Here is a 10,014-nt window from a genome sequence, read left to right as displayed (position 1 = left end):
TGAGGGGGGAAGAGAGATCTTGTTTCTTCCACTCCTGAGCTGTGGGTTGAGAGTCACACCACCTACACGTGCTTGGGAAGAGTTGGTTCTCTGCCTGATGCAGACTTTGTCACGTGAATATCTGTTCAAACAGCTCTGAAAAAATCTTTTCTGGTAGAATGAGTCTTTGAGATTAACTTTCCCCGCACAGCCAGGAACACAAACATACAATACACTCGGCTGCCTTCTGCTCAGATTGCTAGACCTGCAGAAGAAACATGTCTGTTGGGTTGGGAAGAGCTTTGTTATTGGCCCCATCAAGGCAAAAGGTCACCCCCTGAAGGGCAGGTGTTCCCTAAGCATACTCAAGCATGGGGCTGTCCCAAAGCAGGAACTGGAAATGTTAACATACTCAAAAACTTTCAATCTGTTCCACCAAAAGCATATGGACCTCACCCCCCACTGCCATCCTTGCTTTGGCTCAGGAAGCGACCCCAGAGAACATCAACCTTCCCTTGGGGAGATCAAGAGCTTCCAAAATACATTCTTTTTTTTTTAATTAAAGATTTTATTTATTTATTTGACAGACAGAGATCACAAGCAGGCAGAGAGGCAGGCAGAGAGAGAGGAAGGGAAGCAGGCTCCCTGCTGAGCAGAGAGCCCGATGTGGGGCTCGATCCTAGGACCCTGAGAGCATGACCTGAGCCAAAGGCAGAGGCTTTAACCCACTGAGCCACCCAGGCACCCCATACCTTCTTAAGATATAAAGGATTTTTGAAATCCTGAAAGATTTTTGTTGACTTAAAAACAGACACAAACATTTTACTGAACTATGTATTTCTACATAAACAACTCTATTACAATAAAATCAAGTGAAATTCACAAAGGTATACAAGTCTTCATAGGGACATATTTTGGCCTTAAATATAAAAAGATAATTTGCCAAATAACATCATACTGAAACACATTAAGCAAAAACCATTAGAAACAGGAGAGAAATAGAAATTCCACAGTAGTGGGAGATGCACACACTTTCCTTAGTCTTAATGGATCAAGTAAGTAAAAATTAACTGTCCATAATATTAAGATTAATAAGGTCAAACTGATACAGAGAGACTGAATTATGTTCCCTTCAGAGAATATATCTTCTTTTCCAGTTTCCTAGGAATATTTACTAAAATTGACAAGTTGTTAGGTCCCAAGAAGATAGCAGTAGACGCTAATGCAGAAACTGTACAGGCCATACCCTCTTTGATAGCAAAGCAGTTAAACTCGAAATGTGTAACAAATGTTAAAAACAACAACAGCAAATATCAAAATACCTGGAAATTTGAAAGCATAATTTCAAATAGCTCTCCAGTGAAAAATGAAGTCAAATCTGAAATTGCAAATTGTTTATAACTTAGAACACCCTACTTAAAAATTTGAGGGATATGGATGAAGAAGTATTCAGAAGAGAAGTCACAACCTTACAATTGCTAGGAAACGCGTCCATAATTAAATTAGACAAAGTCAAAATGGCATTCAACTAAAGAAAGTGAAAAAAAATTAAGGAAATAACAAAAACTAACAAAAAATCATAAAACGGTAAAAGAGTAAATTTGGATTTAAGTGCCTTGAAAAGACTGATAAAATAAACTAATTCTGGAAAAACCACTCAGAATAAAGGGAAAGCACAGACACACAATGTTACTGATGAGAAAGGATAATGCTCCACACAGGAAAATCTGAAAATCTTAATGGAATCTTTATTAACAAACTTAAATGGCCCCAAACCCACAGAATAGGAAGAAAGTCTGCAGAGACCAATGAGCCTGGAAAACATTTTAAAAGGTGTCAAAGAATTATTTCCTAAAAAGGCACTAGACTTGGACAGTTTTACACAGATTATAAAAACATGAAGGAGCAAAAAATTCTCAGTATTATTTAAACTGTTTCCAGGGCATAGAAAAAAAGAGAGCAAGAGCTCCCCAAGTTCTTGTTTTGTTTTGTTTTTAAAGAAATTAACATAAACCCAACACCAGAACCTGACAAAGCAAGACAAAAAAAATCACACAACTATCCATCTTAACAACGAAAAATCTGAAGATATGAGCAAGCCAAATTCAGAATATTCTTCATACTTTAAAGCTCTTTTTATTATACAAGTAAGACATGAGACTTGTAGAAAAATCAGAAAATACAGACAAGAACACAAAATAAAAATCTACCATAAACTAACCCACCATAAATAACCACTGTTAACATTGGGTGGAGATCTATATTAAAAGAACTGTGCCTATACCAGGCTTTTCTAGAAATGCAAAGAGAGCTTAGACATTAACAAGTCTATGAAAAAGATTTCTCTTAGGTCATGATAAAAACCATTTGATCATCTTGACAGATGTGAAAAAAAGGAATTTAATAAAATTCTAACATCCATTACTCATAAAGCTTTCAGCAAACTAGAAAGACATCATTTTAATATATAAATTCAAATGTTAAGAATATCTTACACTAAGAGTCAAATTTATACTTCTAGAGAAACACTAGAAGTATTCTTGCTAAGTAAAAAAACATTTATGAAGAACGTACAAAACCAGCACAATTATATACATGTTACTTAACGTTCTTCCAAAAGTGATCAATGTGATAAGGAAAGGAAATAATTAAAAATATGGAGGTAAAATTATCATCACCACAGAACCATTATCTACCTGAGAGAGGCAAAAGAATAACAACAAAACCATTAGAAGAAAAGAAATCTCAGTAATTGGCTGGTTACAAGATGAACCACCAACTGCCACATTAAATAAACCAGAATACACACTCACTGCTCTCTATGCAGAGCTAAGAATGAGGTAGATTGACGTGTACTGACCCAGGAAGATACCCGAGATCTATTGCCAAGTAAAAAACGCAAGTAGTGGAAGAGTTGTAGTGTAGCATATGCTCAGAAGGATAAAAGAGAAAAACATTTTTAGAAAAAAAAAATGGGGGGACTATGCACCAACTGTTGACTGTCTAAGGGCAGAGGGATTTTCATTATAGGGCAATTTGAGTCTCTATGTCTTCCCCTAATGTGTACATTTATACAGCTCTTATGCTTTAAATAAAAGTCAGTGAGTCTAATTTTCATTTTAAAAAAGTAGTGCTTTATATAAACAGTAAGCAGTTGGAAAATACAACAAACAAGAGAGCTTGTTTACAATAGGAGCACAGCTTCAAAAATGACCCATGCTAGAAAAAATATACCAAGGTTACATAATACTTTATAAAGTTACTGAAATCAAAGTTGAAATATTATAAAGACATTACTTCTCTCTGAAGAATTATAAGAGTAAGCTATAAATTTTTACATGATCCAACGCCCAATTCTTCTAAACATTACAAAATGATCCCAAATTTCTTTTAGAAATAGTCATATACAAAAAGTACTAAAATTTTTTTGAAAACGTTTAATTCGTGGAGACATTTAGTCTAAACATGCGATGGCAAACAATGGGGTACCAGTGCCAGACGTGTCACACAGAAAGCTCAGAAGGACACTTAATGATATAGAAGGATTGGGTATACAGTAAAAAATGGAATTTCTCTATCTGTAGAGAAAGGACACATTCCCCAATTTGGAAAAAAAAAATTCCCGATGGATCATAGATTTAGCTTTTTTTTTTTCACTTTATTTTTATTATTTATTTATTGGCCTATTTTTAAAAAAAATTCCAGTATAGTGCATACACTAACATTAGTTTCGGGCATGCGATACAGTGATCAAACAAGCCTCTCTCTCACTCGCTGCTCATCATGATGCATGTGCTCTTAATCTCCTTCCCTTTGTTCACCCATCCCCCCACCCACCATAGATTTAACTGCTTAAAAACAATGAGAGTGTAAGAATAAAATCCTGGTGACTATTTATACAGTCTCGGAATTAGGATCCGAAAGATCTTCATGAGCCTAACAGCAAAGATAGCAGGCATGAAGGGAAGGATAGGTTTGAATAAAAAGAAAGAAATGCTTAAATGTCCAAACATTTTAAAAAGCCATACGTACTTTTTTTTTTTTTTTAGAGATATTTATGGGGAAAGGAAGAATTTCTTAGAAATCACTAAGAAAGCTACTCATCTTATGAGAAAAGGGACCAGAGCAGATGAGTAAGTGAAGTACCAAAGAATACTTTCCAACCGATAGTTTTGCGAGTGAGGGTCACACTTGAATCAAACAATGCATACTGAAACTAGCGCCACCGCCCCACGGGAACACCAGTGTTAAAGGGGGAGCAGGACATTCTCACACAATGCTGGTGGGAGTATAATTTGGAATCATCTTTCAGGAAGGCAATTAGAGGCAATATATATTAAAAGTCCCCAAAATGTGTGTAGCCTTTTCTGTTAGTCCGGATAGGACATGTTAAGCTGCAGTGACAAATTAGCCCTGAAACCCCAGTGGTGTGACGCCCGAGGCTTACCGTTTACCCCACGCTCCATTTCCGTGCAGGTGCGTGGGTGGGTGGCGTGAGGGGAGACGGAGGTTCTTCTGCAGTCCCTCAAGGACCCCGGCTGACAGACGCCCCAGGGCCGGGACATCACCCTGTGTGTAGGCAAGGGTGCACAGCCTGGAGAACGGGTCATGGGCATCTCACAGTCTTGGCCTGGGAGCTTCCCAGGTCTCTTCTGTTCAGGTCTCACTGACCAGAAGGTCACAGGACCCTGCATGACTTCAGATAAGGGGGCTCGAGTGCAGTCTCCCGTGTGCCCAGCAAGGACAGGAGGAGACACAGAGCAGCGTGGGTGCTGTTCCCCACACTTCAGAACTACCGAGTTCGATTTTAGAAATGATCCTCAGTAAGTCTGACAAGTTTACAAAGATGTTAGAACAATGGATTTCATCATATCCTTGACCGTGACTAAAAAAATTGGGAACCACCCAAGTATCCGTGGGAAAACCCATATAGACATTAAAAATGATGAAATTTACCTCGAGTGACATATAGTCATGATATAATGTCACAATTGAAAAAAGTTACGAAACAGTTATGTGTAACATAATTGTATTTCATGAAAAAGAAATGAAATGAATATAGGTGCATTAAAAACAGTCTGAAAAGAGATATACTAAAATGTTAACAGTGGTTATAATCAGATGGTCTAATAGCAGGTGATTTTTTTTCTTTTCACTCATCTGTAGTTTCTTTTGAAAAATGTATATATTATTTAGGTACCAAAAATGCATTTAAGAAGGGAAAAAGAAACACGCCCTCATACTTCTGGGAGAGTCCACATGACCACCTCATACTAATCATTAAATTCTTATATTTGTTATAAGATATGCCTAATAGGCTGTTATATCACAAAACATCGCTACAATTTATTTAAAGTCAGGACTTTACATTGAAAGCAGTACAACAGGGTAAAAATAGTAACACGTTCCCCACAGCTGCCAATCATCAGACCTGTCAATCATCTGCCAAAATGTCCCACAGTCTGGCCTTCTGCCAGGTGTGCCAGGGGTCTGTGTGGCCTCGGGGACCACTTTTCACAAGGCTCTGCATCATCAAAGAGAGTAGGGCTCTGTACAATTTGACCCAAAACAAAAGACCCACAAACTCTTCTCAGAAACAGATTCCAGAACATTCAGCATCACTACCAAGATTATCAAAGACCATTCTTAGGTATATATATTTTTTTATTTAAAACACTTCCTTATAGTTTCTCCCACTTTTTCCAATCACACACACACACACACACACACACACACACACTCCTAAGTTTACCTTACCAAAAGTCACCTTCTTGCCTGGCAGGTTTTTAAAGAGGAAAACCCCATACCCTTGAGACAGATGTACAGAAAAGACAGGTAAAGAACATACATTTCTGCACAGGATTCCCTCTCTGTGATGCCACCGCCACTGCCCCTCCAAATATATGATATTCCTTTTGAAGAAATCATGTACTCAGAATTAGGCTCCTTTTAAACCATGCTCAGAATTAGGCTCCTTTTAAACCATGCTCATCATTTAAAAATACATACAGACAATGATTGCAAGCTTCTATATAAATTGTCAGCGCTTCAAAAATCCAGTGACATTTCAAGGAAATTAAAGAGTCGTGACTTTTAGAAGGACCAGTGGCACAAACAACCCACTTTCAGTGACGAGCAAAGGGCATGACGGTCTCCATCTCAAAGGGCAGACTCTTTTGAACGCCTATTCTAAAATCCCATCACAGCTGCCCCCTTTTAAGGTACACCCCGGTACAGTCCGTGGCCTGCCCGGTGGCTGGCTCTTATCCAACACTGCCTCCATTTCTAGACAAAAGCAGTCCCTTAGAATGGTCTGAGCTCTACTCTGTACTACCCCAGACTCGATGCTTCACGCCAAATGCAGTATCTACCCAAACCACCGGGTACCCCCAATCCTCAAGGCAGAGTTCACGGGCTGCCTGAGTCTGGAGCAGTCCACAGGGAGCCTGCGGATTGGAGACCACTGCCCACCTGGACAGTCTTCCTGGGGTCAAGCCAGGTGCCGCTCACCCGACTGTAACCATGGGGCTGGCCTGCTCCTTCCCCAGAGCTGGCTCGTGTCGGGCAGGAGTGGGCAGCGGCTGGACAACCTCCCCACTCTGCCCTCTCAGGGCTCCCCACCTGTTCAGGACAATCCACTCTACTACCACCAAAGCAAGCCAAAAACAAAGAACTTGCAATGTTTGTGTTCTGCAGATCTGGCCTCTCAGAGCTTGGACATTGTTTTAACCAACATGCTCTCAGAAAGATCTCTGCAGAGCCAGAGACATTCAAACATGGAACTTACGGTCTGTAATGACTATAAATATAATTCTGGTTCACTCGTTTGTAAATCATCACTTGCTGTGGACATATATTAAAATGACTTAACTGCCATGTGCCCTCATCAGGGTCCCAGAGAACTTCTGTCTTGGCACGCAAAGGTCACAGAAGGAGAGCAGTGGCATGGCGCCCAGAAAGACACCGGACCGAGGTCCGGAAGAGCTGGATACGCAGAGCCTATGAAGGCTGCTGGGTGACGGGCATGTCGCTGTCTGTCTCTGTTCCCCATCTGCAAAATGGGGAATGACAATGCCCAATGCTCTCACCCACCTGAGGTCTAACGTGACAGCATGCAGGACAGCACGGGACAGAAGGGCCACCCAAGCTCCAGGTCTCTATGGATGCTGGCTCACTCTACCTTCAAGGCGTGACCACACTGTCCCAACCTGTCATTTGGGGGTTGCAGTCCCTGGACACTAGTAAGACCCCCCCCCACCCCCTGCCCCGTCCTTCTCGATTTTGATGCACCCAGTTGGGTCTTTACTTAGAAGAAAAATTATTATTATTCTTAAAGATTTATTTATTTGAGAGAGAGAGAGAGCATAAGCAGGGGGAGGGGCAGAGGCAGAGAGAGAAGCAGACCCTCTGCTGAGTGGGGAGCCCCACAAGGGGCTCAATCCCAGGACCCTGAGATCATGACCTGAGCCAAAATCAAGTCGGCCGCCTAACTGACTGAGTCACCTGGGCGCCCCAGGAGGAAAATTATTTTTAAGGCCCATTATGATGAAGGGGTTCCACGGTTCACCTCGCCTCCTTCAGGCCCCAGGTTTCACAGATGCAGGAAAAGAGCTAATCCCCGCTCAGGCGACCAGCCCTGGACACATCAACCTCAGGAGACGTGACCTGGCAAGGAAGTGGGGTCCTGGCTCGCTATGGCCGAGCAGTACGGCCTGGCCGGCGGGTGCACGAGTGTGAGGCAGGTGTGAGGCCCGTGTTCGGCCTCGGTGAGGACGACTGAAGGACATCTGTGTAGTCAGATGTTCCCGTAAGCGAGGGCATGGAACTGGCTCTGGCAGAAGGTAGGATACACGCAGCACCCATGGGACCCACCCTCATGGTGCCAGGGCCTGTCTCTCCACAGACCCTCCGTGTTGCCCCCAGGGCCATCTTTTCTTAAATAAAGTCAGCGAAGAAGCACTAAGATCTTTAGAGAAAAGCAGAAGGGAGTGAATGGCCAGCGCTCTCCTATAGCTGGGGTGCCTTCCCCGCTGAACCTGACGCCACCCGCAGGGGAGCCCCTCCTGCTCTTGGCTCCTGGGCTGCAACATAAGAGGCCACAGTGCAGATCCTACCACCTGGAAGGCGCTGACCACACTTCCCAGGGACCACGGGTCCTGACCACGGAGGGTCGCAGCAGCCCACTGTCATGGTGCTGCCCCCACAGAGCTTCCCACTGTCACTGCTGCAGGACACACAGAGAGCTCTGGCAACTCTATCTTCCTGTGACTGTGCCCCCACCCCACCCCCAGCAGGCTCCAGTCAGCCAAGACTGTTCCTTCCAGATCTGTAAGTCACTGAGCAGACGGGGTGGCGGGCATTGATGCCCCGAGCTGAGGTTTTGGGATCCCAGCGTGGACTGCTCCCAGGCAACTAGCTCCAGGTCCCGTCTGCTGATAGGTGGGCTGACCTGTCCTGAGAAGAAACCCCTGGAGTCGGCGCTGGGCCACAGGGCCGAATCATGGCCAGCCTAGCAATCTGGGCTCCTGACCAGCAGGGAGCTGCTTGCTACTCCCCTGAGAGCCATCTGGGACTCCGGGGAAAACGCAGGCCAGCAGCAGCATGTGTCAGGTCACCAAGAGTACCACCGGAGCACAAGATCCGGAGACCACCAGAGACCATAATTTCCACTATGTCTGCCATGAGTCCAGTGTGTCCAAGCGGAGCTGCTCCCCAGCCTGCAGGTGCGCCCCCCATCCCCACTCCGAGGTGCCCGGGTGCCCAGCCGGCTGGCCTTCCCTCCCTCACCCGGACAGGAGCTCTCTGCTCAGAGACATGGTCTCAACAGCAGGGTTCATCCCAGGGCCTGGCTCACATGTGCATGTGCCCACCTGCCTCCTCAGGCTGTTTCATTGTTCACCCAGATCCACTAGGGGGAAATTCTAGAAACTCTTTCTAGAAGGAGATGTTCTCTTGCTGGTTCCCAAAGCAGGCAAGGGGGGTAAGGAGACACCAAAGACTCCATCACACAGAAAGGCATTTAGAAATGCCCATGGCATTGGGACTCAAACCATCTTGCCACATGCAGGAAGCCCAGATGCCCCTGGCCCTGCTGAGAAACTCAGTAAGAGAGGAGGGCTTTATGGCTCTGGTCCTTTCCTCAGCAGGAACAGAGAGAGGGCAGGGGCAGAAGCTCCTGTCGCTAAGGCCAAGGCTCAGACAGTTTGAGCAGACTCTCTCTTGAGAACTCCTGTGATTTATTTCTTAGTTGTCCAGTCCCAACATGGGGTCCCAGCCTACATCCCCACCCTAGAGAAACAGGGTGGTCCCAGTTCAAAGGCACTGGGGGCAGAGCAGCATGGATGGGCTAGTGAGCGGCCTTGGACCAGCTCCTGCTGCCTCCTCTGCCACCCACCCTGCCCGGGGGCACCCAGAGGCAATCCAGAAGCTGAACTGCACACCATCAGTCCAACTCCTGTCCAGCGCTGCAAGAGGATGGATTGTCCAACAGGGTCCGATGGACTCCGCTGGGGGGGTTGATTAAAACACTAAGTGCTGTTTAAATGTTTAGTCGAACAAATATTTATTAAGCACCTACTCTATGCCAGGCACCGTCACCGCGTGTGGCTCCCACCGCACAGCGATCTGCTCCGAAATTAAAACCCGGGAAAGGACCGTTGTGGCAACCCTACACACAGGAGGTGGGAGGGAGGGGGCGGAGGGGAGGCAGGTGGTCCCCTGCGCCCCCGACACCTGTTCTTTCTCGACCAGCGTCTACTAAGTGGCTGCTAGAAAGCATCTGGGTTCTGACCCGGAGGACAGCTGCTCCCCGTGCCCCCCGCCCCCCACGGGCACCCGGACACTCCACGCTCCTCCGAAGGTGTAAAGGGTGTGCGTATTTGGATTAGAAAACACCTTGCTCAGGTGGTGCGGTTGCAACAGCCCTTGAGAAAGATACAACCGTCCCCGCCCTGACCGCGTGTTGACGGGGGACCCGGCGCGGGGTTCCTGAGTCAGCGGCTTCCCGGGGTCCGCAGCCTGGCCCGGCGGGAGAGG

The sequence above is a fragment of the Mustela nigripes genome, chromosome 13 (assembly GCF_022355385.1).
Source record: "Mustela nigripes isolate SB6536 chromosome 13, MUSNIG.SB6536, whole genome shotgun sequence".
NCBI lineage: Eukaryota > Metazoa > Chordata > Mammalia > Carnivora > Mustelidae > Mustela > Mustela nigripes.
This window is presented reverse-complemented; position numbering follows the sequence as displayed.